Below are 12,380 nucleotides of genomic sequence, written 5' to 3'. Positions count from 1 at the left end.
CTGTATCTCATCAGCCATCTAGGGGAGGGGAAAATTTTACTTTACTGGATCTTCCAGTTCTGGACTCATAAATTAGACTTCTCAAAACAGATTGACTTCTAGAAGAAATACATAGAAACTTTATTCAGTAATTTTTAGCCATACATAAGAGCCTTCATAAGGAAAGTAAAGGCCCAAAGAAGCAGTTAGAACAAAAGCAAAGGTGGGCATGGTGTTCTAAATAGGGAAAACATAATAGGACAGATGAGCTTGAGCCACCTACAGATAATTATAGCAGGGTAACTAGGAAGGACTGCTTGAATGAGATTTGTTTGTTGATTTCTTTCTACTTACACACTCTCCCTGTCTTGGTGGTAATTTCTTCCGTTGACTGGTATTGAGAGAAAACCTTCCACTAGGTATTCTACTTTGAGGAAGAAAATGAAGGTTAAGAGCGCTTCTCTTGCATCTGCTGTTTGTATAGTGCCTTTAACTCAAGACAGCTGTATGCCCAAGTGTTTATTTTGTATATGATTCTGCTACCTGTTTTCAAACTCTAAGTCATTTCTAAGATGCAGCCATTTAGCTGCTCCCCCAGACTTCTCCCTTTCACTGTGTTAAGTATGGAAATCATTTAGACTCTTTCACCATCTTCCTAAATTGTTTTTGAAAGGTGTTGTAATTTCTTTCTCTCCTCTCTTTTCCTCTTCCTTCCTCTCCTTTCTCTGTCCAGTGACGGGGATTAAACCCAGGACTTCCTACATGCTAGGCAAGCACTCTACCACTAAACTGCCCAGGACACTCCTTATATTTGTTTTCCATCTACCACTTAATGGAAGCCCCTAATTCAGTCTTGGCTCTCTACTCCCCAGTTTTTAAAAAGCTGTTAAACTGTCAGTTCTTTAGTGAGTCCTCATGCTCTCCTAGGAGATCTGACCTCCAGGAATGGGCTCTAAGATACTCATCCACTCAGATTGGCTCCTTCCATTTGTTATGCTCCCTACCTGCTGTGGTCCTTTACCACTCTGGAATGCCATCCTTCTGTAATTTCTCTTTGCATTGTTTATTTTTCCAACACAAGAAATCCTTACCCTTACAGGCTGTGGGTCTGTCTGTTTTACTCTTAATTTGAATAGCAGAGTCACCTTTTCTCCAGTCACAGCCATTCTTCTTCTGATGTCTTTGAACAAAGTCCTTCTCACCTCTTTGATCACAAGTGTGATCTGCCATGTTACATAGCAAATGAGAAACTTAGAGACTAGTAGCTAAGCTATGCTGATGATGATCTACGATGCTCATACTTCTCTCATGTTATGTACTGCTGTTTCTCTTCCAGATCTGCCACTCTGTGTTTTTCATGAGTCTATATAACTCTTTGTAAAGAGGCCACGTAGTACAGTAGTTTTCTGTTTCCATGGTAACAGTCACCTATTTACTATAGATTCTTTTGTTTACGTGATACTGCTTTGCTTAAGTACACACTTCCTTTGAGTTCATTAGTATCTTCTTTCTTCATCCTGTAAATACTGACTACAGATATAAATTGCCAAGAATTGAACAAAACTCTGAAAAAAAAAATTAGAGACAGTACAGGAAGCACTAGTATAGAAAAGATCCCGGCCGTTCTTGGTTTTGTCAATCCTGTGCCCAGAGGTAAAGCTTATATCCCCCCTGAGCCTTAATTTCCCACCTGTAATTTGTGCATAAAAGCCTTGCTTCTGCACCATGTCTGTCATAGAGCAGATGTTTAATAATACTTTCTCTCTTTCCTTCTTGTATGTACAGCATAATTCTAATAAGAGTCCAACAGAACTTCAAGTTGCAGATGGATCTCTAACAGTCAGATTCCTCACTTCAACTGTCCCTGCCACGTCATCTGCCCTTCATATGATTACATGTCTCTTTTCTTGGCTAGAAAACTACCAGTGATTAATTTCTTAAATTTGAGCATACTTGCCAGTCATTTGCCCAAGGTACTGTTGTTTAGAAATGGAAGAACGTCACTATTAGGATATTAATGCACTATTGTGTATGGATAGCCATTCATTCATTCACTTAGTCACAAAAGTATGAGCACCCCCTGTGCTTACATAGTCCAGATTGTGCTAGACATTAGCTGTGCATTGATAAATAAACAGCAGGTAAACCAGGTAGAAAGCAGAAGGATGTCCACTTTTCATACAATAGATAGCTTCATCTTAGCTTTTTTATTCTATACTAGGCCAAGCTTTAGATTCAGTTATTTCACTTAATTCATAGAACAGTTTCTCCAAGCTATAATTATTGTTCTTTTCACAGGAGGAAATTAAGTCTCTGATAAGTTAAATGTTGTCTTCTGAGTTAATAGCTAATAGGAGGATCTGGGATTCAACCTGGCCTTTCCAAATACAGAAACTGTGCTTTTCATTTCTATGCCAGCCAATGGGTTTCAGAGTGAGTTCTAAGAACTCTTTGGTCTCCATGACCCTTTCAGGGGCTCAGTAATGCCAAAACTATTTTCAAAGCAATTTTAAGGACAATTATTTACTTTTAAAATCTCATACCTAATTGTGTATTGATGCTCTTGAGAGGCGGTATGCCATGTTATATCACAAAAGATTGAATGTAGAGGCAGGTATACAAAAATCTACCTTCTGCATCCCTTAAGCAAGATATTAAGATATAAAAAGATACATGAACCAAAAAACTTAGGAAACTAGTATTGTGTACATTTATCTCATTTCACAGCCTTCCCTTTTTTTGTATATGTTTTGGGTGTTTCAGTTAAGCCCTTAGTTGCAGAAAGTCTGACCATTCAGTTTAAAAGAGCATTTTTCTTTCTTACCAGTTGTCCACATTGTCGCAGTAATACTTGAGAGTGTGACTAGGAACACTTGGTAACTGATATGATGGCCTGAGAACTGCTGCAGCTTTGCAGATCTGAGGTTCAGAGCTAGAAAATCAGTGGTAGAAACTGGCCTGAGCTCAGATGGCAGCAAGTGGACATGCTCACCCTTTGGTAGAGGTCCTGATAGTTTACAGTATGTATCAAAGTAAACATGTTAGTCTTGACCCTGCTGTCAGTAGTTTTAGGATGAAATTGAAGAAATTCAGTTTTTGTTGCAGTGGATGAAGTCATGAAAGATAGGCAGTGTGCTGTGGGTGGGTGTGATGCTTTCCCTTTCTCCCTTGTTTTCACCCTCCTAACTCCTTTCTCTACTTTCACTGACAGAAAGAAAGCTTTCCCTGGCTCTTTCCATCTTTAACCTCCTGATGGAGGAGGAATGAGTAGAGAATTATAATGCAGCAAGCTTTGCGGTCTGTATTTCTGAAAACCAATCAAAACAAAAGTACTTTACTGGCCTGTGGTGGAGCATGCCTTTAATCCCAGCACTTGGGAAACAGAGGCAGGTAAAGCTCTGTGAATTTGAAGCTAGCTTTGAACCACAGAGCTAGTTCTAGGGCAGCCAAAGCCACACAAAGAAATCCAGTCTCAACAAAAACAAAACCATACAAAAGTAGTTTTATCAATTGTCTCTGGAATTATAACATAGGCCAGTATGAATCAAATCTTAAGAATTCTATTGATATATATTTATTATAGAAATGAAATATATAGCCTTACTGGCCTGAGTGAAATGGTATGTTTTGATAGCTGGGTCATGAATAAGCTAAGTTCTTAGAGATTTTTAACTTAAAGGGATGTTCTCTACTTTCTACTCATTGCATACACCATGATGTCCCTCTACTTTCTATTTATTTGCTTTAATTGAGCCCACAACACCATCTCAGGCTCAGGGGATGGTGATAGAAGCTTATTCCTATGCTAGGACGTGGATCTCTACCTAATGTGTGTGCAGTAGCCTAGTTCAAATCTTTCCTGTGGCCTTCACGTTGAGTAGACATATCATCGGCCATCAGAAGTGATCTTTTTTTCTCAGAATCACATCAATAGAGTTAGATAGGCCCACAAATAAGATCAGAAGTGTAAAAAAAAAATAAGAAAACTAGTTTGTGCAACATAAAGAAATAAAACCAACATTTAATGAATGTATTTGGCCTGGAGACTTTACTTTTAGAAAAACAGTTTTGAGGTATGGATAAAAATCAACAGGATTCACATTCAGGTTGATTAGTATTCTGGATATGGCATGGTAGAACTTTATCATTGTTGAGGTAGAACTGACTTGGGTTTCATCATTTTAGATAAAACTTGCTTTGCCTAAGATTATAAAAGTTCTTGTAACATTTTCCTCCGTCATCACCACCCACCAAAACCCAATAGACTGATTCTGACTGCCACATTTACCTTAGAGTGAACATAGAATAAACTCCACCCAGATTATAAAAGCATCTCATCTCATTCATCTTTATTTCTTATTAGTTGTGCTTTTGTTCTTGTGAAGGTATCATCATTTCTCCTTGTTCTTACCTTTTTAATAAAAACCTGCTCAATCAAAATACTTTAAAAATAATTTTGTGTATAGAAATACTATTTTACTTTTTTTATATTTTTTTCCTTTTTTTATTTATTATATTTGTGTTTTAATTTTACACATCAGCATGGGTTCCCCTGTCCTCCCCCTTCCCTCCCCCGCCCCCACCTTCCTCCCAGCCCCTCCCCTCCATTCCCATCTCCTCCAGGGCCAAGACTCCCCTGGGGATTCAATTCAACCTGGTGGATTCAGTACAGGCAGGTCCAGTCCCCTCCTTCCAGGCTGAGCAAAGTGTCCCTGTATAAGCCCAAGGTTCCAGACAGCCAGCTCACGCACTAAGGATAGATAGGTCTGGGTCCCACTGCCTGGGAGACCATGATAAATGAAGACCACATGAGAACAGGAAGAAGCAAAGTGCTAGAGAGGTCCCCAGAAATCCACAATGATACATCCACTGTAGACTACTGGCAATGGTCGAGAGAAAGCCTGATCTGACCTAGTCTGGTGATCAGATGGCCAAACACCCTAACAGTCATGCTAGAACTCTCATCCAATAACTGATGGAAGTGGATGCAGAGATCCTCAGCCAGGCCCCAGGTGGAGCTCCAGGTGTCCAGTTGTCAAGAAAGAGGAGGGACTGTAATAGCGTGAATTGTTGAGACCAAGACTGGAAAAAGCACAGGGACAAATAGCCAAACGAATGGAAGCACATGAATTATGAACCAAAAGCTGTGGAGCCCCCCAACTGTATCAGGCCCTCTGGATAAGCAAGACAATTGAATAGAAATACTATTTTATTTTTTAATTATATATTTTTAGTAAGAATGACTTAGAAAATGCAGGGACACATCATCAAAGAGATGGTTGGTAGCCTTTGCAGAAGTCTTTGTGTGATGGAGATAAAAAGCTACTTCTAAATGTTTCTTTGGTGTGCAGAAATTAAAAGTTTGATGCAACTTTATTTATACTGGAAATACATATTTTATTAATGACATTCATTTGAGTAGTCTGTCATATTTCATATCTACTTAGACTTTTTGTCTCCAGAATTATTTTGCTATTTACCAGTGATAATGGCGTGAGTGTTTCAGTTGTAAAGAATTGGGTTCGGACATGGTTATATCATTTGGCATTCTTTGGTCAGATTATTGACACTTAGATCTTCAGCTTGTTCTCTGTAGTTAGAATAAACAAGGCCATCTAAGAACAAAGGAGATTGCATATCATAAAGTCAAAATATTCGTTGTCTCTATAAAATATAAATTTAAAAATAAGATTATGGCTCAAAGGTTTCTAGTCAGTGGGAATTGTACTTATTTGTATCTGCTATTGTTTTCTCAATATCTGACACCAGCTTCCAAATAGTGATATTCCTTTAAATGGGGCAATGTTAATTTATCTAGCTCATGCTACATATTGTACAGCTTGAAAAAAATATGCTGTTTTTGCAGTCTTTTCATTCTGATGGTTTATGAATTAAAAGCAAGGGCCTATCATATTCTAAGATCCTGTAGTTCATTATTGCAAAACAAAGTATCCATTTATTAGGCAAGGATTGCCTACGATGTCTGCGAGAATAAACAGACCCACTCATAAGAATAAGTGTTGTCTTCAAATTTGTACTGAAGTGTGCTGAAAAACATGTATGAGATGGCTGTGATAATGAGCAGTACAGTAGAGAGAGGTGATTTATGATACCTGTTTCTGACAGCTATAGTGCAGAGATTCCCAGGGTATCCGATCACGGCATTAGCATGCTGACAGCTCAGCATTTAGAACATTATGGTAATTTATCCTGCCTATGCTGTCACCTGCACTGTCAGAGTTTCTTTTTAATGATGGTATAACTATTTTGTTTGTTTGTACTGCATTCTTTTCATTTGGCTAATGCTTTCTCATTAGATTGAACCTAGTAAATGAGAGTAATTAAGTGCTTCCTATAGCTCAGATGTAATGATTAAGCTGCAGAGCTGCTACTGATTATGTTTTGTCATTTATCTCTATTAATCTGAGAATAATCCAGATGATAAACACATGTAATTTTTTGCTAATGTTCAATAGATGAAATTTATAGTTCCTCAGTGGAACTGAGCATTAAGTATATATTCATATATAATAATAAGTTGCTACATGTGGACCTGCTTTAAGTAAATATACAAGTTACAACTAAAGTTAATGAAAAATACTCTCTTAATTGGCACTGAATTTACTCTTTCCTGAAATGTCCTCTCCTCCCAACCAGAGAGAAAGAGAAAGAACACAGGCTTCCGTCCTCCTTGTGGAATGGGTTGCTTCTCTGCCTTAAGTCCAAGGGCAAGACGGGCTTGTTTGAATACATGTATTTGAGGCAATTTGGATCACTCTACTCTGAGTCTTTCCATTCTCAAATACTCTGATTTCCTATTTATTCTAATTTATCATTACTCCAGAAAAAAATGGCTGTATTAGTATGTAATTAATAGGGTTACTCTTTTAATAAATAAGTTAAATTGTAGAAATAATAATGTAGAGTTACATGTATGGTTTTTGAAAAATAACTCTTATTTGCTTATATACCACATTTGTTCTAAAGATAATAGTGCCTTTAGGATTTTAATATGAATAGTATAGCTTATGAATAGTCAGCCAGTTTTTTAATATGTTTGTAAAAAGAATAACCAACTGGTACATTTTATATAGAATTAGAAAGTAATATATGCCAAGATCATGTGTTTTAAACTGTCACTATGCAAAGATTTGTTCTACTTTGTGATTTATTAAGGTAAAATTCCGACAGTTTTTCAAAAATATTGAAAAGGTGGGGTTATTTTTAGATTACAGTAGTGCAGTAGTATTTTTATAAATGTTTTTATCACAGATTTACTTAGTATCTCTTTGGGTAGGCTACCCTAAATTTTCACTTCCTATACAGATGATAGGAAATTTGAAGGGAACCTAGTTATTGCATTAGTTACAATCCCTCTAAGTAATTATGACTGCAAGAGAGCTGTACTTAATCTTTGTATAGCTTGCTCTCAGACGTTGTACTGCATTAAGAACTGCTTTCACATTTCACATAACAAAAAGGTCTTTTGAGTATTTATACATGCAGTATTGTTGTGCATAATTGGGTTGTTTGCTGAATTTTGCTCTATTAACAAATGATATCACCTAAATTAAGTGCTTGAAATATTGACGCTAAGCCTACCTCACTTAATTTTAATGAAATATTAATTTTTAAAGTTGAAGACATAAACAAACCTTGAATGAAATTTGATGATTCATTTATTGTTTGAATTTCTTTACAAAAGAATAAACTGCTGTTAAAAAGGTGGTTTAGAGTATACAGTGAACTTTTCCCTGTCTGTGTATAGGAACGTTTTCATGTAGACTTACTGGAAATTGAAGCAGTCGTGAAATTGATTGATTATTGAGTTCTCTGAAGGTCTTTTCAAATTGTTTATCATATAACTTATAAGATTTAAAGTTTGACCTGATGTATTTTTTCATCTTTTTTAGAAATCAAAATTTTAATTCTGTACTTAAGGCTAGGTTGAAATGTGTGTTGAAACTATCAGATTACATATAAAGAGATGGTTTGTTGGTATTAACATAATAGAATCTTTGTTAATTGTTCAATCTATCTTTGCATTTGAGCAATCACTCTGGAGAGCACTGTCCACGAACTACAGAAACAAAAGCAGAGTGTCCTAAGTTCCTATTCAGAGATTGCTCTCTAGTGATTTCTTCATAAAAATGTTCCCCTTCCTTTTGCATTCCAAGGTATTAGCATGTGTAGTACTAATGTAATGTGTTAAATTAATGTAATGCTACTCAAATGTTAAACTGTAAAATGAAAGACGAAAAAAATGTTTTTAGAAGTCATGAATATTTCCTAGCACCATGTACTGATTTTTTAAGTAAAAATTGGATAATACTTGAAGAGGGAATATTCACTAATTAAGACTTTCTTTTCAGTGGCGTAATAGCCTGGGAGATTTTGACACCAAGTCTGGTGGAATATTTTCACTATTAAAAATCATTGTCCTTTTTGTTTCCTGCATAGTTCTTAAATGCCCTTTCTTAAACAGTAGTACTCTTTACAGTTGTTAATTACCCTAAGCCCACACTCCCCTTTAAACAAAGAGCAAGTGTAAGCCATTAATGTTGAAATCACAATATACAAGTGTTTCTTTGTTCTTAGCTTTAAAAATAATTATAAAATAAAGAAAATGTTTTCTCCTTGTTGGTCAGTTCTGTAGAAGTAATTTAAAATACTGTATATTGAATTCTTTGATCATTTCTCTTGGGTGGATTGGGAGAAAAGTCATAGCCGAGGCAATTGCTTCTGGGCTCTCTTTCTGTGTGCCTGGTAAATGAAACACGAGGATCCTCACCAAACCACATGACTAATGGCCACCTCCAGTGCCGCCTGCAATCAAAGATTAATTTGCTTTATCAAGTTTAAAGAATACTGGGTGATAAATCATGTCAAAAAGAAATAATCAGTCAAAGGCTGATTCTTCTCTACTTGTAAGGACAGGTGCTACAAGGCATACACTTGCCATTCACAGTTAATTTCAGTTTTATGCATTTATTATGTTCATCTTAATTTGTGTTTAGTTGATATTTGAATCAAATAATTTCTGCCATTAAGACTAACTAGCATCTCAACTGAATGGCAACAGTGTCTTAGATACAAAGTGATATTCCCCTTTATGTCATGCTAAGCATATTCTCATGAGTATTACTAGTAGCTGTTTCTTTTGTAAGGTAAGAGTTAGCTGGTGTCAAATGGGAAGGGAAGTTGTGGTTTTTACATGTAGGGATGCTCAGCCTGAACTGTATTCATATGTGGATAGAAGCCTGTCTGTCTGTGTGTACTTAGATAAAATATTCTTTATGCTCACATCTCACCTTTTCTTTTTCTTTTGAAGTAAAAGAGAAAGAACTAGAGTCCCATTCAAGATCTTTCTTGGACTCATTACCAGTGCTAGAGCAACAGGCACATTATAAGTAGTGTCTAGTAGTAGTAGGATTGTGTTCTGTTAGCAGTAGTACTGTAGTATCCTTTGGGGAAAAAAAGGTGGGGGACTCCATGTTGTTTTCAGCTGAGCTACTCGCTGCTGGTTACAGCCTGTGAACTAGAGCTTTAGGACACCCTTGGAATATGTAGCTGTGTGTGTGCCTAGATCTTTACTAGCTCACTTTAATGTTGCTGAGAAATTAATACTATTCCTCCTTGTGTAGAATTAAATAAATATTCATCATGTACTCAAACCTTGGAACTGTAAAGGTACCTTTGTGTGAACCAAGTTGTAGAAAATCTTATTTCTAGAATGGCTTGTTTTTTTTACAGTTTTAGCCAATCTTTCTGCTTAGATTCTCAGCCCAGTTTTCTTCAAGTAACTTGTTAGCTGTGCAAGGAGGTTTGTGGCTGGCTTTTGTTTCTCTCTTCTGCTTCTGATTCCTGTGAATTATCTTAAAATATTTATAAAGGTCCATTATTGATCTCACTAGCATCCCAAAGAGAAAGTGCCTTGTCAGATTTTGCTAGGATTTAAGGCTTCTTTTTAACTGCACAGGAATCTAACTCGCCTGTGCACTGTGGTTAGTGTATGAAATGTCCTCATGGGCTCATATGTTTGAACTTTTGGGGAAGGTTGCCGACCCACTCCTTGAGGAGGTAGAGTCTCCCTGAGGGTAGGTCTGAGGTATTATAGTCCAGTCTCAACTATATTCTCGTTGGCTCTCTACTTCCTACTACAGAGGCAATGTAAGCAGCTGCTTCACACTTCTGCCACCATGCCTGCCCACCATAATGGACTGTATGCCCTCCACTGGCAAGACTCCCTTAAGTTGCTTCATGGTGGTTATTTGGTCACAATAAGAAAACTAATGTACTATATTCACATATTGTTTCAAGTGAAAGTATTTGATGTGGTATCTTTCAATGCTAAGTTTATGGGACAGGATGATATGGTCCCTTATGTTTTGAATTTTTTAACTGTGATAAAACAGTGAGTCACTGGCACTCATTGGCAGTTGGCATAATAGCATTCTATGCTAGGTATTGACTACAAAGTAAAGGAAAAATAGGGTTATATTTGAAGAGTCAGCACTTTTGCCCAAGATCTAAGTCCAGTGTTTGTATAAATAGTGACTTTATTAGTGTCAAGGGTGTTGAAGTCTTACTAGTAGACCTTACAATAGTAATTTATTAGTATTATCATTAGGATATGCTTCTGTGTAATTAAATGTGTTTATCTTTCCCTGCATAGATAAAGTATAAAATAATCTTTCCCTTATCACTTTGTCTACATGTTGGCACTAATGTATGACTCACCTATACAATTATGTGCAATCTTTATACATTTTTTCATGACATTTTATCATTCTTCTTTCCTTATTCAACTTTATATTGTACCTGTTCTTCATTTTTATTCTTTGTTTTATTTTAATTCATTCTTTGGCTTTTTGGTGTCAAGGTATTCTCTGTACCATTTCAGATACTCCAGTGAGTCACTACATGAATATATAGAATTTTCTACACATTAGTATTCTCGTTTGTAAAATGAGGAATGCACTAGAAATCTCTGAGATCTTACGAGTCACATTCACAGGTTTTCATATTTCCATTTGGGACTGTAGAAATTTGTAAGGGACATCAGTCCCATCTTACGGCAACAAGGATACTGGACAGATTGCAAGCTTATGACCCTGACAGAAAGCTGAGAGTCCAGCATCACCAAAGAGTCAGAAATTGAAAGACAAAAGCCACTAGAAAACAGGAAACAGAGTACTTTCTTAGCTGGGGACACTCAGGATACTGGGAAGAATAACTGGCAAGAACTGTTCATGAATTCGTAAGGACAAGGACAGATTGACAATAGCAAGGCAATTTCCATGCAGCCTCAAGTATGTGGGGATGTTATAGCCACTTACAGGCTTTTCCCACAGACCCCAAAAAGCATTTCCTCAGACTAAGGAAGGATTGATTGGAAGATCTAGACTCCTTGCCATTAAAGAAGAGAATCGCAGATAAGGAAGTTAGAGGGTTAGAATGAACTCTGATAGTAAGCCAGAGTAAACTGGTGTTTATTCCTGCAGAAGTGACAGAAATAAATACAAGTATATATTATGTATATGTGGTTTAATAAACACACTTATTTTTCCTGCTTTGACATTGAAAGAGCCTGGAAGCAATGAGACTACAAGTAGCAATAAAATCACTTAGATCTCAGATCTTGATTTCTAAGTTCAATTTTCCAATAAAGGAAACCAAAGCTTGTTAAAAGTGGGTACAGAACTGGATCACAGAAAATCTCTGTGATGCCAGCAAATAGGTGAGAGGACAGAAAGAGGCAGTGGGAGTAGGAGCTGAGTTAGAGCTCCTCTAGGAAGGGAAGTGTCCCTTGGTTTTGAATGAAATGCAGATGGATTAATTAAGTCACAACATGCAGCAAATTTTACTTGTGGATGATTTCAAATAAATACATCTAGAGGGAACAAAAAATATAAAATTGTTATTGGGATAACACAGTCATAGAACTGGTAATGGATGCTAATATTCACAAGTACAAATTTAAAGATAAATGGGGTTTTTTTATTGGTCTCTGCAAGGAATCTGGCATATTTCACAATATACTTTTTAATTACAAGAGAAAAAATAGTTATTTGACTTGAGACTTTACTTCATCTTGAGGTGAAGATTTACATCATAAGTTAAAATCTATTAACATTTACAATCCTGGGTACTTTTGATAACAAAATATATATATATATATATATATATATATATATATATATATATATATATATATATATATATATCCTTAATCCAGTCAAGAGGAAACATCAGACAAATCTAAACTAAGACACATCCTACAAAATAATTGCCCAGCATTTCTCAAAATGACAAGGAAAGACTGAGGAGGCGTGGCAATATAGTGAAATCCTGGAATGAGTCATAGGACAGAAAACTACAACAAAAAATCCTGTGGTGCA

The 12,380-nt window shown here is 36.3% G+C and overlaps 1 protein-coding gene across 1 annotated transcript in view; it reads left to right on the top strand.

The window, feature by feature from the left end:
* Ranbp17 (RAN binding protein 17) overlaps positions 1–12,380 on the top strand; it is a 327,894-nt gene that overhangs the window by 170,676 nt on the left and 144,838 nt on the right. The gene's annotated exons all lie outside the window — the stretch shown is intronic.

This window comes from Onychomys torridus, chromosome 8 (genome assembly GCF_903995425.1).
Source record: "Onychomys torridus chromosome 8, mOncTor1.1, whole genome shotgun sequence".
NCBI lineage: Eukaryota > Metazoa > Chordata > Mammalia > Rodentia > Cricetidae > Onychomys > Onychomys torridus.
Note: the sequence above shows the minus strand (reverse complement) of the source record. Positions and strands in the feature narration are given on the sequence as shown.